Below are 19,088 nucleotides of genomic sequence, written 5' to 3'. Positions count from 1 at the left end.
CGTCGATGGGAGTAGGAAACTCGAGGCATCCAGCTATGGAGGGATGACCTGCTCGTGCCACGAAGCCATGGCAGAGTTGAAGAGTTTGACAAATCCCAAATCGAAAGGTCCATGGTTAAACACACAATGAATGAGTTAATAAATCCCAAATCGAAAGGTCCATGGTTAAACACGCAATGAATGAGTTAATATTCACCGCATAGGATAGGTCACAGTATTAATTACAGTATACTGTACATAAGACTGTGCGTACGGTAAAGTACAGGTTAAGATGTGGCCCAAAAAACAATATAACATATGCAAAAAAAATATTAGTGAATAAAAAATATAGTTAAATGTGACCTTTGTCCATAAACCTTGTAATTAATGTTATTTTTAAATTACCAGGTTACCCAGATTAAGTTTCACTTTCTTATTATTATCTTATGTACGTTTATTTATCATTAATATGGTAATGTAATAAGGGAGGGACTGTGCATAAGACTGTGCGTGCCGTAAAGCACGGGTTAAGATGTGGCCCTGAAAACAATATAACGTATGCAAAAAAATATCAGTGGATAAAAAATATAGTTAAATGTGACCTCTGTCCATAAACCTTGTAATTAATGTTATTTTTAAATTGCCGGGTTACCCAGATTAAGTTTTACTTTCTTATTAATTTCTTATATACGTCTATTTATCATTAATATGGTAATGTAATAAGGGAGGGACATGACATCCATGGAGTGCATGCTGCAAGCATTCTATATATATATCTATATATATACCATTCCATGGAGCGCATGCTGCAAGCATTGAACATTAAATATATATATATATATATAAAAGATTCTGTTCAATTTATTAATTTTTAGATTATTAAAGAGAAATATTTTTTTAATATTAAATTTGGTAATTTAATTTTTTTAAATTATATTAATGATATATGAGTAATATGTTATTTACAAAATAATTTAAAATTAGTGGTGAAAGGTTACATTAAGAAAAGGAAACAATTAGTGATGTTAATATATAGTGCAATATATAGGAATAAATTCATTATAAGTATTTTTATTCTTTATGAAAGTAATTTTTTGTTATATTTGCATTTTTCAATTTATGCATTGTGGCGTTTCCTTTGCCACATCTGGTACAAATGCTACTTACTCCATAATAGAAAAATAAATTTTAAGGATTTTATTCCAAAATACAAAAATGGACGGATTTTAGGGATTTTATTCAGAATACAGAAATAGACGTTAGACGTAAAGGATAGTAAAATTGATGCAATCTAAGAGAATAAGACATAATAAAAGATGGCAAAGTCAAGGCACGACAAAGGAATTTATCGCATGGGAAGGTCGATTAAAGAATGGAATAGTATGGGAATTTGGAGGCCAAAGTCTTGACTCCAGCCGTCCACCATCACCAAAATCGAATATTGATAAAATGTCTGCTTCATGGCAGTTCATTTCTGAATTTTGCAGAACATTCGGGAAGAAAAATTCCAGTAAATAAGTGGCATTAGAGATTTTTTCCCAAGCTTCATTAAATCCGATAGCACGCCTGAGGGGTCGGTCTGTGGTTATGGCGGGCTTCTAGTGAATGACTTATTTACAATCTCGCCCGTTTGACTTATCTAATAGTGCAGCCTTCTGGAAAATCTGGATGGTTGGCGTACAAGATTTTATTTGCTGGACGGCCGTGAAAACGTATGGCCCGACACAGACGAAATAATTTGGTCCACTGCTGGTGAGGTACCTTTGAATTACGGGCGGGCCGTTTGGCAAATATTGTAGATATGTTTTTTTCTAACCATCGGCGAGTTTATGATATTTGAGTTTTTAAAATGGGAATTTAGTTGTTGAAGTGGTAGTGGGACATTTATTATGTTGCTATGTTGTTATTGCTTAATGTAAGTTGATTCATTATTGTTATTAAAAAAAAATACCACTTAGAGTTAATATACCGGTGCATCATAAGGGAGGATGTTTTCACTCTTGTCATATACTTCTCAGCCTTACCTTGTGTCCTTAAATCCAAAGAACCCAAGCTCTTAGCCAAGCAGAAGCAATTATAGAGCATACTCTAGGCCCATTTTTTGCTAGTGGCAAAACATGTCATAACTTAATTGTCAAACCCAGAGTGGGGACCTAATTATAGAGCATACTCTAGGCCCATTTTTTGCAAGTGGCAAAATCTATCATAACTTAGTTGTCAAACCCAAGTGGGAACAACTCACACTAATTACCACTCTAAATATCTGTTAACTCAACACTTAATTCAAAATAAACCATGTCTATAAATAGATAGACTCTAACCCTTCATAGATGCTTCTAGATATTAGACCGTTAACTTATTTCCTTAGAGAACAAACAAACACAATTTTACAAATTAAATATAAATTTAATTATGGTAACAAAATGAATTATATTTAATTATTGTAACAAAATGAAATGCTGGTTAATTAATCCATTACACCAGGTGCGGGTAATATGATAATGCTTTATTTAATGAAATTTTGTAAATTTTATCTATTTTATCCATAAATCTTATTTAAAAATATATCACACGCTAATCAACCATTATTAAGCGAAAGGTTGCTCGAAAGTTGCATTAAATTTAGTTTCGAGTCAGCTGCAATATGACAATTTTATTATCGAAATGGTTATTGAGCGAAAGACTGTTTGACAGTTTCATGTATTTAAGAATCCATTGTAGGAAGAGAATCAAATGGGATTTACAAGAATTGGAATTGAAGAACATTTAACCATATGTCTTTATAAATTGTAGAAAGACAATTGATAAAATTACAAATCAAATCAAACTATGAGGGAGCTGATACATATGCATTCATCCAACTGTAAACGTGCGGGTCCCATGTCCTTCGAAGTCTCAGTTTTAGGGAGTGCGAGGTCAGCCAGATAAGAAACACATTGACCTTATTTATCATATATATATTTTAACGATGTTGTTTTTGCTTGCTGTTGCCTGATGGAGGACCATCTTTGCCCTGAGACAATATCCTATGGATTATGTCTCTGTGTATATACGCCAAAGGAAGGGGAGTTGACTTTGAATAGTTGAAGAAGTTGAACCACCAGAGTGTCCATCTCCCAACCATATAAGAAACATGACGGCATTCAACATGAAGGAGAGAAACATAAGCGAAAAGCCTTTGGGAGGTCCAGTTTGAAGGGTGGGCGAGATGTACGAGAGACAGCGACGTAAGCAGAGAAGACTTAGCACAAAGGGATAGAGATAACCAAGAGGACGACTTAGCACAAAGGAATAGAGATACCCAAGAGAATGAAGATGAACTGCATATGAAATGGCCTTTATTGCAAAAAGAGAGGAGATTTAGACTCTCTAAATATGCGTCTCCTTGCACAAGTTCAAAATTATTTGAACAAGAAGAACTATTGAAGTTCAAAATTCTTTGGACAAGAAGAACTATTCAATTATGTTCTAGAGAGGGTAACATATGTGCAAAAGACTCAAATACTAAGGCATAGAGACATCCAAGAGGATAAAAGTTGAAATGTATATGAAATGGTTTGTATGGTAAAAATAGAGAAGATTGACCTCCTCTAAATATTTTTCTCCATTTAAGCAATGTATTCCTCTCTCTGAGCACTATTATAGAGAGGGGTTTTAAGGCATTCTTTTGAGTAAATTGTCTTAACTTGAGATAAAAATAAATTTGTATATTGTTTTTAACTCATTGTAAAAAGTTGTGTCTATAAAGTCAATTTAGTTTTTAACTCATTGTAAAAAGTTGTGTTTATAAAGTCAATTTAGAACACACTTATTATTATTGTTTTTATAAAAGAAATATAGAATACAAAAATGATTGTCTTTTAAGAAACAATTTCATTTGTTTCTTGTTTTTATAAAAGCAATATAAAACACAGGAATGATTGTCTTTTAAGAAACAATTTCATTTGTTTCTAAAAGTAAAAGCAATATAGAACACATGAATTATTGTCTTTTAAGAAACAATTTCATTTGTTTATGGAAAGACATGAAAAATGAATTAAAAAATAATCAAATTTTTTAAATGTTTTTTTTTTAAAGTGGTTTCAACATTCAAAATTCCCAAATGGTAACTTTAATTACCTCAAATTTATGTTCTTTATCAAAAAAAAAAGAACAAATTCCATTAATTTTTAAGCTAACAACAAAGTCTTTTTAAATATCTATGAAAAACAATTTCCAAAACTTAACAATTCTGAAAAGCAAGCTTCAAAATGATAATGTAACAAACTTATTTCCAGGGTAAATGATATGTACTATTAATCCAAGGACCTGAGAGGACTAGATTTGGCTGGCTTCAAGATGCTGACCATGATGGAATACTAACCAGAGGAACTAGCGTTGCGAGGGCGTGATGTTTGCTAAGCTTCAGAGACTCGAACCGATGACCGCTAAGCAACTAGATTGGATCATCAGTGGTTTCAGTACCTGTATAAAACTATGAATGCTTAGTCCAAAATTTTTGATTCCATTTTTTGTGCAGCATCCTCATGTTCAACTCCAACTGATATATGGACACAAGATTTCGTGAGATGTTTTATTTTCAAATGAACTGTAAAATTAATTTGCAATAGCTGGGTAATAAATTGATGTGAATGCATATACCTTTTGCCGCCACATTAGTTTCTTTGGAGATATTATCATTGTTTGTGCACAGTTGAAGCTGGAAAGGCAACTTTTGTTTTGATGACACCATGGTTTCTGTTGGTTTATGACCTTTTTCGTATAGAATTTGTACTTCATGTTCAAAGTTTGTGTAACATTCAAAGCAACAGTGGAACTTATATTACAAATCATCATATGATTTAACAGTTTTTAGTGTGGGCATTGGCCACTTGAAATTCGACGAAATTGGAGCTAAAGCTTCTCTTCCTATTTCATTGACCCTTGATTTAGTGGATCTGCAAGACCATATTCAATAACATTATTAGTCATGGTGATGACTCTGTTTCCCACCATCTTAATAAGTTTCCAGTAAAACATTGAATGATAGATTTACAAGCTTCTATTTCATTCTTCCCTTTAAGGCACATAAGCTTATATTCAGTAAACATTAGGTCTATCATTTGTCTTATCTAAGAAATACTCAGATTGTCAATATTCCACTCTCTGTGTGATTCAGGATGGAAACTGTGTGTTTCAGGGAGTTTCCCTTTTCCACTGAGATCTGGTGCAGGGTACCTGGTATACTGTCTTTGGAGAGGATCATAGATGGGGAACAGATGGGATTCTGGGCTTTCAGGTTGTTCTGTTTCTTTAAACAGAGAAGAAAGAGTTATGGGCTTAGATTTTTCTTCCATTGTTTCTTTTGGGAGAAGAAAAGGAAATTTATCAATAGGTTTGATAGGATGCTGGATATTTACAGTTCTCTTAAACATAGAAGAAACAAGAATAGGCTTGTCTTTGGAGGCTATATGCAATCTGTCAATTTTTTCAGATAATTCTTCAATGGATTCTTGAGTAGATTATTTCCCTATATCCACTTTCTTTTCGACATCTTCAATTCTTGTTAGAGATTCTTTGACAAAGACTTTTAACACTGTAGTAGAGTAATTTACATCACTAAAAGTTCTATTGATGTTATTTATAGAAACTTGTAAGCTATCAAAATTTTCTTTTACTTCTGTAGTCTTTGCACAATTCATTTCCAACCCTTTTACTTCCGTGTTGGTCTAGTTTATCTGTTCACTGGCTTTTTGTATTCTACCATCAATGCCAAGAGCATTATCATCCTTTAAGACCAAGGGAATTGCTTTAGCACTGTTTTGTGCTTCTCCTAACAGAATGCCTTTGTAAGGAGGAAAAGTGGTAGTAGTTTCAATTTTGCTACCATCTATAGCAGTCCATGCATGTTTTGTTGAAGATGATTCAGCATGTGCCATATGAACATATGTGTTTTCCAATTTTCTTTTCCATTCATAAAAGGATAACCAAATGTTTTCCTTTTTCATTTATGTCTTCCATTCATATGATAGTTTGATCTTTTCAGGATATGGAGTACTAAGATCAAAACTTTCAGCCTCAGGATGGGTATATAGATCCCAATTTAGCATTTTTTTATCCACTGATTATCAATCGTATGCTTTTTAAATCCTTCCATAACTGAGAAGAATTTATGCATTTCTGGTTTTGAAGGTTTTTTACAATCGGAAGACACAAAATTATTAAATCTGGACTAAGGGACCAGGTCATCTAGTTGTTCTAGATATCCTAGACTGTATCAAGGCATACCAAAGTGACACATTTTGTTGAACATTTCTTTAAGGTGGGGATCTTCATTTTCCAAGGAAGGAAGTTCATGAATCATCATCACATGATCAGAATCATGTGGGAATGGAATATCAGAACGTTTTGGATTAGGACAGGGAGTTACAGAATCTTTTGGTGGGGATTCTCCTGTTCTGGGGTGATGGTTCTGATGTATAACAAAGTCGACAAGACTACTGAGATTTACTTTCTTATTGCAGTTTGCACACATAACTTGTAGAGAGGCAAAGTTTACAATCTGGGCATATTCAAATAAATCCATATGTTGGCAATTTACAAATGGTGGATGAGAACTGGCTGTATCAATATATTGTCGATCTATGTACATAGATGAAGCTTTGCAGGCTAAATCAATTCTTCTACGATCTATGGTAGATCTTCTAGGAAAAGACACTATAACAGATGATGATCCTCCTTTTATATTAGCAGAAGTGATTTTTTGCATTGTAGGGGGTTTTGGATTATCTACAACCCAATGTTCTGGGAAACTTAAGTATTCCCATTTGATAAGTTTGTGTTCTAAATTTTGGTTTTGGGCATTTATTAGAACAACCACACTGGATTTTGATTCTTTACTAGGAACATGGAGGACAACAAGATAGAGGGTATTGGTATGTCTAAAACAACCATGAGTTTGGATGGCTATATTATTTCTTTTCTTCTTCATATCAAACCCCGTTGTTTGGATTTGGAGTTGCAAAATATCTTTGATATGTTCATCAAAGGTATAGACAGAAAAATTTGGATAATAGTCAAACTAGACCGGTCCATTTGATAATGGAGCAACCATCCCTCCTATTAATAAATCTGAATACTTATTATGTGTCAAATCTCTGACTATGGCAAGAACAAAAGTATTCAGCCCTCTATGTACTAGGGGATGGATCCCTATTCTTATACATCCCAAGTGTAGACATTTGGTTCCCAATCGCTTGGCTTCATTCTGAAGTTTTTTAGTATCAAGCAAAGAAATTGTTTGTACAGAATCGAAGTTTTCTTGTATCTCACTAATACTCTCTTTGATAGATATTCTAGTTACAACTTTAAGATGGAACACAGATAGATGAACATATACTTCTATAGATGAGATACTAGGCAAACACCACTTAGGTGAAGGTTGACTCTCTAAATATTTAAGTTCTACATAATTTATAACCCTTTTAGATGATGATGCAAACATATCTCTTAATGGGTTTCCTTCACTTTTTTCTTCAGCTTCAAGCTCTCTGAAAGAGACTGATCTTCTAGAACTATCCATTTCATAGACTTATAGATTTTGAGTACTATCCACAATGAACCAGATGTTACTGGCTCTGATACCAATTTGTTGCAGGGGCTTCAGACACGAAGACTATTATTGTTGAGTCTCTTCTTTGTGATCAATACATGAACCTTTACATGAACCTGTTAGCGCTCAAATCTGCCTTAGGCTGAGGAAGGCAAAACTCGAGGCAACATCAAACCACGCTCAGCCTCGTAGCTAGCCCTACGAGGATAGGAGAGGGCTCTCTCCGGGTCTATCTCGGAAAAAGGTTTTCAAAGGGGCTAAGATGACCAATAAGGAATACTGATCTTAGGCTAGATATTAAGTGCAGAGGCTTAAAGGTGATTTTTTGGGATTTTTGTTGAATCAAAGGAAAAAGCAATTTTGGGTGCGGGGATGAGACACAGTTTTTGCAGAGGTCTGATTGGAGCAAGGTAGGCAATTGTTTTGATGCTTTTTAAATGGTGAGGTGAATAGATCAGACAGGTGAGGAGCTAAGGAGAGCAAGCAAGCACAAGGGTTCTCCTTAAACTGAAGAAAACATGGAAAATTAAACAAATTTAAAGGCAGAGCATAGCAAATTTATGGATTCTACCTTAACACTTCATTTGTTCAATTGCAAAAGATGAGAGAAGGAAAATGATACACATAACAAACTTACAAGTACTGAAAGAAACACACCATCAAGACATAAAGCCACAAGAATTCCAAATAGTGCTGCAAATCCCTGGTCTTCCCTTTGCCAAAATGCTGAAGTAAAATGTACAATAAAGTCTCAAAGCCTCTTCCCAAAGAGTCCAACCCTGAAAATGACTAAGAAAATACATAATATAGGCAAGCTAACACATTCCCTTGCCTCTAGGGGTCGAGCTCATCATCCTAGGAGTTGTTTCAAGCAATTCTAAACAAAGCACTACAATATAGGCAGTCAAAACAACTTGCCTCTATAAGCTAGTAAACCAATTTATTCATTAAATGTTTGCTATTTCATGAATGAATCATCTAGAATAGGTAAATAAGTGTCAAGTCAACATAAAATTACATTAATTACATCAAGGAGGCTGAAAAATCCCATCACAAGTCAAAACTAGTCAAAACTGGGCGAATTCTTGAGCTGGAAGGTGAAAAATGTGCAAAAAATCCTCATGCGTAGCGCGCCTGAGCCCTACGCGTAGCGCGAATTTCCACCTGCTTTTGGGGCACTTCCCGGCATGCAAATTGAGCTCAGGTTGGCTTGTTGGAAAGCCCTGGATGTCTACTTTCCAACCCAAGTGGAATTTTCAAATTTGATGTCCATTTGCCCCTCCACAAGTGCATTCTCCCAAGGCTGCTACCTGTGTGTCCAAAAAGGGGCAATGAGGTCATTTTTTGCATGTTTTTTGACCTTTTGGGGACCCAAACCTTGATGAAATGCCTTGGCAGTGGCTGAGCAGATGTATTTCATCATGAAAAATCCAAAAATGCAAACATTTCGTGATTTGGACCTCCCCATCTTCAGGGCAGCGCGCGGCACGCTACGCGTTGAGCCCAAAAACCTATTTTTACATAAAAATTTCAAAATTGACAAAATTTTTCCCAAATTTCTTGAAATTTGGGCTGGGGGTCCCCAATCAATTATTATGCTTAGTCAAAGAGGCTTCGGCCAAAATTTGGAGTGGATCGGGCCTTTTCCGCCGTTTTAGTGCCTTTCTCAATCGCCTCTTAAGGATCTTAATTTTTGCTTTGAAAACATGCATGAGGGCCCAGTAATGATTCTTCATGTGACGAAGAAAGTCTTTGTCTCTATTGGCTTTCGCCAACAACCCCTCAAAGTTTCGGTTGACCTTCTCAAGCACAAATTGCCGCGCCACAGGTGTCAAGTCACCCGGTCTTTTACGGGCCAACCTACGGTCTTCACGGATTCGTTGCAGCTCTATAAGTGTGTGCTCGTCCTCTAACTGTTTATTGCGCTGCTCTAGATACCTGATATATGAAGCTGTCTCATCATGACTAGTAACAAAACCTGATGGCTCACCTGAAGGCCTCTCCTCATGCTTGGGCTTCTTGCCCTTATCCTGTACCTGCGGTGCTGATGTCGAAAGCGAGGCCCCTTCCACACGAGGTGGAGATAACACTCGCTGTGCTGATGAAGTCAACGAGACCCCTTCCACCCCGGGTGGAGATAGTACTCGTCGTGTAGATGCAAATAAGGCCCTATGTCCTCGCTGATATGTCACACATGCTGGAGCGCTGACATGCTCTATCTCAGGAATATCAAACTGATGTGAAGGCCCTCCCTCGTCATGAACAATCTCAGGAGGTGGCTGTGGCGCTGTGAAAAGGTCACGAGAAATAAAATCCTCCCAAGTAATGCCCTGCTGTGCCAACTGATGCATCACTATGATTTTGATCAATGCATAATGATAGATGCTTTTATGTTGATGTGCTGGGCTCTTCCTTTGTACTAAAGGCACCATCCTCTCTATGTTGCGACACATGAAAAATGGAATGTTCATCATACGTACCCTTGTAAAATGCATCAAAAAACGGACACGGTACGTGTAGAGACGTGAAAATCTGCCCTCGCAACTGAAATATCGAATGATGAGTTTCATCAATGGTGCATACTCATCTCTTAGGAATCTGAAAGGAAAAACTGCAGTCAAGTGTCTTACACATCCGGGCTTAATATATGGCTCATAGTGAAATCTGTCTAACTGCAGGCGTTTATTCCATTCCTCCCCGACATTTGGTATCCCAGTGGCCTGAGCAATAGTCTCGGGTGACAAGGTGAAATTCACTCCAGCAAGGTTTACATGACCATCCTGCAAATGTAGAACAAATAAACGGACTAGTTCCCGATGATGCTGGATTTGTGAGATCCGCTCAGTATTCAAAACATGATAGATACCGAAACCAGTCCATTGCAAGTGGACAAGCTTGCAATTGAGCCAAAGAGGTAGGCTCCTCCCTGACATGCCGACCACCTTTGCCACCTTTGTGATACCTCCTTGGCACGCTTACCTCTGGTGTAGAATCACTATCATAATCCTGCTCATAAGCTGACTCGGTCTCTGACATGTTATATATGCTGATATACAACTGTGTGCAAAATTTGACTGTAGACTTGTTCTTTTTCTCAAAATGCTGTGACCAAGGGGACACAAATATACAAGGGAAATGTTAGGAAAGGGGAAACATTAGGGAAATTGGGACAATGGAAATAAAACAAGGAATTTAGGGAAGGGAAGGGACATGAAAATCTTGAAGTTTAGGGTTTGGGATGAGGTAGGGTAGGAAAAATATGTTTGTAGTAGAAGGGAGGGGTTAGGATTTGAGGGAAAATAGTGTAAATATAGGGGATGGGGAATCAAAAGGAAATGGGAAAATGAGAACCTTGGTTAACATTTACTTTTGAAACCCTACAGCAATCTTGGCATTTAAATCTTTACAGCAAATTAATGGACAAGGAGGGTTTTTATACTTGGTTTTCCATGGCACATATATCATAATCTCTTACATAAACCGTCCAAAAACCAAGAACAAGCCGTGAATGTAAGCCTACCTGTGATTTGATGCTTGAGAAGAGGCGTTTTAGTGATGTCTGGCCAAGTTTCTGGGCATACACTTCAATGCGTAGCGCGCCTCACCCAACACGCCGCGCGCCCCTGATGCGTAGCGCCCGTGCAAAATCACACTGAAAATTTCGGCCTGATGCGTAGCGCGCCACCGATGCGTAGCGCGCCCAACCTGATGCGTAGCGCGCCCTGGAAACAACCCGATTTGCCCTCAAATTCACAAAATCGCCTTAACACAATGCTCTTTGCTTTTGGAATGTAGAATGGGTTGCAAATGAGGAGAAATATCTTCATATAGACTCCTTGTTGATTTTTGCTTAACCCAAAACCCATTTTCTTATGTTTGGTTGTTGACACTTTTTGAAAATTAATAGGCTTTGACTTTTTTGATTTCCCCTTTAAAATTGGTTGAAATAATGATTTTCTCTGATAATTTTTTGCAGGGATAGCTCTGATATGCTCTGGCAAAGGAGACCAAGGCTGCACTTGAACGATTGAAGAATTGAAAATTTTGACAATTTTTACAAAAATGAGATGGCGACTTATCTTCAAAACAGAGTTTTGAAGATAAGTCCTAATTCAGCTGTACACTGATGAAAATTATTGAAGTGATGGTCTATCAAAGTCATCCCTCTGGCCTGCTGGTCTTCCAATACTTTTCAAGACAAAATTGACTCAACCCTAGACCTAAGACCTAAAGATTCAAAACATGATTGTAAATGACCTTTGAAGATTTATTTTAATAAACAGGCCTGAACCAGCAGTGCCAAGCACAAGGGGAATGAATGACACAACCCACTCCATCAGAGTTATGGCATGCCTAACGAAATGCAACTGATCAAAACTGGTGGGACACCTAATCATGAAATGCAAAAGAGCTTTGATCTCTGATGGAGGGATAACTAGACCGACTCTAACATTGGCTCCAATGGGGATGGTAGCTCCTTGGAGATGCCAAGAACCGCAGATCTCTGTAAGAGCTAGACAGTGCCTTCATCCATTGGGCAATGGAGTCATTATTTTCAACACAAAAACTTGAGAAAAACCAAAAACTGCTTTGACCAAACTAGACCCAAAACTAAAAGATTTAAACAATTGACTTGACAAACTTAGACTAACTAACCTTCATTTTCAGAATTATAGCCTTCACCTCGGGCCCCAGACTGAAGATGATAAGTTAGTTTACATGCACAATAGAATAAAAGTAAAATGATATGTACAATGATGATGAAATGAGAAAAAAATACTCAGAAGTAATATCTCTTTAACAGCCGACCATTAATCGGCCCTCCAGGACATTCATCTCCATTCATTTATTTGAGAAGAAAAGCATTCTGACCACGATATGCTGCAATCTTATAAGGACCCTTCCATAAATTTTCAAATTTGCCATTCTTTCCTTTGTCTTCATGTCGAGCATCCCATCTCAAGACTACCTCATCTAGCTGAAATGTGTCCGCCTTTGCTTTCCGGTCATAAATCTTTTTGATGCGCTCCTATAACTTGCAAGTGTTTTGAAATACCTCCTCCCGTGTCTGTTGTAAATGAATCATTTGATTAATCCTTTTCTGCATGGGATCTTCCTCACTACCCGCTTCTTGAAGCAATTTGACTACCGAGACAGCAAGAGAAGTTGGAAAAACCGTGTCTATTCCGTACACCAACTCGAAAGGAGACATGCCAATAGACTTTTTCTGACTCACCCTATCAGCCCATAGTGCATTTATTAACTTCTTGTGCCAACCCTTTTTACTGATTTCCAACAATTTCTTAATGATATTGACCAAAGATTTATTAGATGACTCTGCCAATCCATTTTCTTGAGGATGATATGCGGTTGAATGTCCCAAGCTGATGTTGTACCTATAACAAAACTCAATCATCCTTTTTGACTTAAATGCTGCTGCATTATCTGTGATTAACTTACTTGGGCATCCAAAACATGACAAAATATTGGTTTCAAGAAAAGAGATAATTACCCCATCCGTGGCTTGTCGAGTAGGAATTGCTTCAATCCATTTTGTGAAGTAATCTGTGGCTGTCAATATCCATCGATGCTGTCCTGATGATGCCGAATGAATTTCCCCGATGAAATCCAATCCCCACTGCTGAAATGGTGCTCTGACCTCAATTGGTTTGAGAGGCAATGGCTGTAGTTTTTGCTTCCCTTCAAAAATTTGGCATTCATGACAATTCTTAACAGCCTTATATACATCTGAAAATAATGAAGGCCAATAATAACCTGCCCTTAGAATCTTGTTCGCTGTGGTTTTCCAAAATAGATGGCCTCCACAGTCACCTCTATGAAATTCTTCCACAACTCTTTTGGCTTCCTCCTCTACCAAACAATTCAATAACATTCCACCAGGATCTTTCCAATACAATGCAGAATTTAGTATGCAGAATTTTGCAGCTTTCAATTTCAATGTTCTACTTTTGTTTCTAGACATTCCGGGAGGTGAAGACAAATGCTGAAGTACATATAAAATGTCGGCATACCAAGGAGAAGAAAGAAACATTTCATATACCTGAACGGATGAATTCTCCTCATCTTCATCAGACATGGCAGCAATCAAATTTATGTCTAGAACTTGCAAATTCGTTTCATCCATTAACTTGGCGAGTCCTTGACCTTTGATCAGCTTGGTTGGTTTAATCTCCACATCATACTCTAGCAACGCAGCAATCCACTTACCCCTCCTACCTTCTGGATCTGCCTGTACTAAAATATCTTTAACTGCTGCATTAGGAACATAAGCTAGAACATGGGAATGCAATAAATACACACGGAAATCTTTCAAAGCCTTTACAAGTGCAAGTTCTTGCTTCTCAATGATGTTATATTTTAATGCTCCATCTCTTATAATCCGACTGAAAAAAGCAATGGGCTTTTCAACACCTTCCCTCTTCTGCATTAATACAGCTGCCAAAGTGTGCTCAGAAGCAAATGAGAACAAAATAAAATCCTGAGTGTAGTCTAGGCTGATCAAAATAGGATCTGAAGAAAGAGCTAACTTTACTAAATTAAATGATTTCACCGCCTCTTCGGTCCACTTTACCTAAGTGTCCTTTTTCAACATGCTTGTGATTTCTCTAAGATGCTCTGCTAGATTTGGAATGAAGCAACGTAGAAAATTCAGTTTACCATTGAAGGACTATATTTCTTTCTTGTTCCGGGGCTGTTCAATTTGCTGAATGGCTTCAACACGTGCAGGGTCAATACAGATGCCATCTTTAGATATGATGTGGCCAAGAAGTTTGCCTTCCTCCATGGCGAAAAGACTCTTTTTCGGATTCAGTGAAATGCCATATTTTCTGCACTTTTGGAAAACAATTTTCAAATGATACAAATGTTCCTCATCAGAATTTGAAAACACGGTTAAGTCATCCAGATAAACAACCAAAAACACATCTTTCTCATTGGCGAAAGCCACGTCCATTGCTCGCTGAAAGGTGGTGCCTGCATTTTTCAAACCAAACGGCATCTTTGCATAATGAAACGTTCCCCATGGAGTGGTGAATGATGTCTTGTCACGGTCATCTTCATGTACTAAAATCTGATTGTATCCTGAATAGCCGTCGAGTAGTGACATCCTTGATGCTCCAACTACTCGCTGCAATATATGGTCCATTTTGGGCAGCGGATAATTGTCTTTTAAGGATACCTTATTCAAATTTCTGAAGTCAATACATAAACGGATCTCACCTGTTTTCTTCCTTACGGGTACCAAGTTTGATATCCAATCTAAAAATCGGATAGGCACAATGATTCTTGTCTTATACAATCTGTTTACCTCTTTTTCAATTGATGGCAGCAGCTTCGGATTGATTCTCCTCAAATTTTGACGAAAAGGCTTCTGATTTGGCTTAATATGAATAGTATGCTGAATGATATTTGTGTCATATGTTTTCAGATCTGAGTAATCCCATGCAAAAACATTAGAAAATGAAGACAGCAATCTGATATACTCTTCCTTTACCTTTGGTGACAATGACTTTGACAGCTTTACCATCTTGGGATTCTCAGCTGTCCCAATGTTTACATCCTCAACAACTTTTTCAGTTGGTCTCAATGTCGGTTTGCGGGCCACATCATCTTGGTCAAACAGCTCCTCTAAAGGAATCAATCCCTTAGGAATAATGTTGTCTTTAAGTTGCAGCACGTCCATTTGATTTACTTGTATATTATCACTACCATCATCATGTTTAGTATCTATTGAGGTATCTTTGAACTTACCCTTATTTTGCAGAAACTGATTGATCTCTTCATCATCTTGAAAGACTTGCCAACACCGCTGATTGTCTGGGACGGTGGGACGATGTTTCACATGAATCTCAAACTTGTTGATGGAATTCATCGGAATTTTTAGATTGCTTGCTGCCTTAGCAAGTCCATCAGCAACACCATTTTGTGTGCGAGGCACACATGTCAAGGTATGATCAGAAAATAACTTCAAAATATCTAAGACTGCATTTCGATATGCCCTCATACGAGGATGCTTGGCCTGAAACTCACCCTTAACTTGGTTTATCACCAACTCAGAATCACCATAGACTGCAATATTCTTCGCTTTCAGCTTTCTAAGAATCTTAAGGCCAGCAATGAGAGCCTCATATTCCGCCTCATTATTTGAACAGTCAAATGCTAGTTTATAGGAACACACTCTCACCTTGCTTGGAACTTTGTCTTGAGCGGAAAAGGGACTTCGAATCCACACACCAATACTAGCACCATCACTACCTACTGCGCCATCAAAATCCATGGTCCAAAGGCCATCTTCATCTTCTTCCAAGTGTTGAAATTGTGTTACCTTTTTTTTTTTTTCTGTTTGCTGCCCCTTATCCTCAGCTGAATGCTCCATAGTAGCTTGCTTTTCTCCTTTTTCCTTTTGCAGAACTTCTCTGAAATTTTTAGTGATCTCTGGTATATCTTCCGCCTGAACTAACTGACTATCTAGATCATTAAAACTATCAGCAAATAAAACAAATGACTCCAAATCTGTATGTACATAATTTACAGGATGATTGATTGGCTTCTCTTTGCTGGTTATCATGTATTTCATCTTTTGCTCTCGATATAGCTTTCTCATTTGACCGAAGACTGGAATTGTAGCATAAGAAAAGTCTAACTGTAGAGTGCCTTTCAACTTAGCCCCCCAAGATCTTGAAAGTAGCATACCAATACGTGGAGGAATGTCCACCACAACCACGTCCATCAAGACATTCTTCGCTGGGATTTGGTCTAAGCTAACAACCAAATCTTTGATGAGCCCGATACATCTTACATGGCTGGAATCAAATGAATACAAATCATGATATTTCCTTGTAATGTCTAACCCCAACTTCTCCATGATTGCCTTTGGCATCAAATTGTGCGAAGCACCCGAATCGAACATAGCATTGTGCAAAACATATTCATGCAATCTCAAACTGATATAAAAGGGAGGAACATCACTATCAGGGGACTCACCATCCAATGTTGGCCCAAATATCAATTCTGCCTGATCATCTTCAACGTTCACCGTGTCAAACATGGGATCAAAATTCAGAATTTTAGAGACTTGACCTCGGTAGCTGCTGTTTTTCATGATTTCAGTCAAAGGAATAGATACTTTTAATTTGGAAATTTCATTTTCCAAACTAAATGCTGAAACTTTGTCAACTTCTTTGACCGGAACTTCCCTCCTATCTTTGATTACACTTGGCTGATTTGTCTTTTCTGCTGTTGATATCTTGCTAGTTGTGGGATCAATTGTCTCATTTCCTTTTTTCTGTGGTATCGGTGAATCCATCTTTGGTGCTCTAGCTTCTTTTCTTTTCTGAATCGGATTGATAGGCACATCTCGGTTCCTCAGTGAATACTACTTCTGTTGAGTGGACAAGTCATTCAAATATCCTCTTTGGTAATCATCTAAATCTGCATCATTAACTAAGATAAAATCTTCATCTTGCTGGGCGCCTGAACTTTCTCCATACTCTTCTTCTTCAGTGATGTAAATGGGCAGATCATCAGGAGTAAAGAAGTGATTTTGGTCCCCTACTACATCAGCATCTTCATCCGAATCTTGACTCACAAAATTCTGCAAAAGAGGAGTCTTGATCGGTTGCTGGGCTGTTGGCTCTTGTATTCTTGGTTCATGTTGCTTAATTCTGAACTGAGGTTGTTGCTGGCCACGATAATTTGGATTATGAATCTGCGGTTTTGATTTGTCAAGGTTGATTCTTTTGAGCATTTTTTCCATCTCACGAAGCCAAGGCGGTTCTGATGTAGATTCTTCCTTTATAGTCACTCTTTTCTCTGCCTTCAACCGTGCTCTCTTGTCATTCAAATTTTCCTCAACATTAACAGCAATCTTTTGCATATCTTCTAAAGTAGGCGGATCTCTATCCCGTAATGAATAGGCCATCTCCAGATCAAAACCATCCGGGAATTTGAGAAGAGCTGATTTTCTAGATGGCCTTAAATCATCCGGAATAGCATTATAAACTGTATTGAACCTGATAATATATTCTTGGACAAACTCACCATGATTGCGTTTGATATTATTGTACTCGGCATTGATCTGAAGCGGATCCTTTCTGAGTTCCCAACGATCTAGAAACTGTGTCTGAAGTTCAGCCAACGTAGGTATACTTCTAGCTCCCAAGCCTCTGAACCATTTTCTTACCTCTCCTCCGAATGTTTGCACAAACAACCGCATAGTTACATCCTCTTCATCAATCTCATATAAATCACAAAAATTTGCCATTTTGTCTATGTGTTGCTGAGCGGACACACTTTGAAGACTGCCATCAAATAAAGGAATCTTACTCTGATAATCCGCGGGCATGTCATGCAAATCTTGAGGAAGAGCGAGAGGAGAAAACCGAGTAGCACTTGCTCTAGGCGGATTTGATCTGGGATTAGTTGGTGGAGAAGATGCAACCGAAGTATGAGGAGTATGAGGAGGTGTATGCGGAGGAGAAGCAACGTGGGATGAAGGAGGGGAATTAGCTGCAGATTCTGAATAAGTAATTATAGGTTGCACAGGAATGGTGGGAATGAAAGGCGGTTCGGTGGGATTTTTCGAAGCGGAAGCCGTGATAGTAGATCCAATATTCGCAGATGCAGCTTCTAAGAAATCAGCAATATTTGCAGCCTGAATGTCACTCTGAAGGTGCCTCAAGATAAAATTTTCAATTAATTTATTATGTTTTTCAACTTTAAGAGTTGCAGCGAAGTCAGGATTTGGAACGAGAGAATCAAGTGCACTTTCGGATTGAGGTTTAAACAGCGACAATTCAAATTTCTCGTCAAAATCAAGTTCTTCAAGATACTCAAAAATTGCAGGACATGAATGAGATTTAACCAAGGGAGTCGCCGAGCTTTCTTGATGGAGGATTTTTCGAATCAAGTTTGGATTTTCGTAAATAGGAGGTGGATTCGGATCTGGATTAGCTCTCGTATGTCTTTTTGAAGCCAGTGTGGAATTGTTCGGAACAATCAAAGGGCCACAATAAATCTCGGCCTATGAATTTGCTAGACTCAATCATCCAAGGTCTAGAACAAACAAAAGTACTGGGGTGATTTGCAAATTAAGTTTCACAAGCTAACCGGAGATTGACTGAAGCAACATTTATCTACTTTCGCTAATGCAAAGCAAAAGCGTTTCGAAGGCTACCTGGCATATCTTCAGACTTCGTCTAAGACTTGTGAAACAAACTCATCAGCAAGCAAACCATTGAGATTTCTTCCCCAATGTTAGCGCTCAAATCTGCCTCAGGCTGAGGAAGGCAAAACTCGAGGCAACATCAAACCACGCTCAGCCTCGTAGCTAGCCCTACGAGGACAGGAGAGGGCTCTCTCCGGGTCTATCTCGGCAAAAGGTTTTCAAAGGGGCTGAGATGACCAATAAGGAATACTGATCTTAGGCTAGATATTAAGTGCAGAGGTTTAAAGGTGATTTTTTGGGATTTTTGTTGAATCAAAGGAAAAAGCAATTTTG

This window comes from Pinus tabuliformis, chromosome 4_2 (assembly GCF_031772625.1).
Source record: "Pinus tabuliformis cultivar Carrire ecotype Pingquan chromosome 4_2, CPIR1, whole genome shotgun sequence".
NCBI classification, from domain to species: Eukaryota; Viridiplantae; Streptophyta; class Pinopsida; order Pinales; family Pinaceae; genus Pinus; species Pinus tabuliformis.
The sequence above is the reverse complement of the archived record's forward strand: the minus strand, read 5'-3'. Positions refer to the sequence as shown.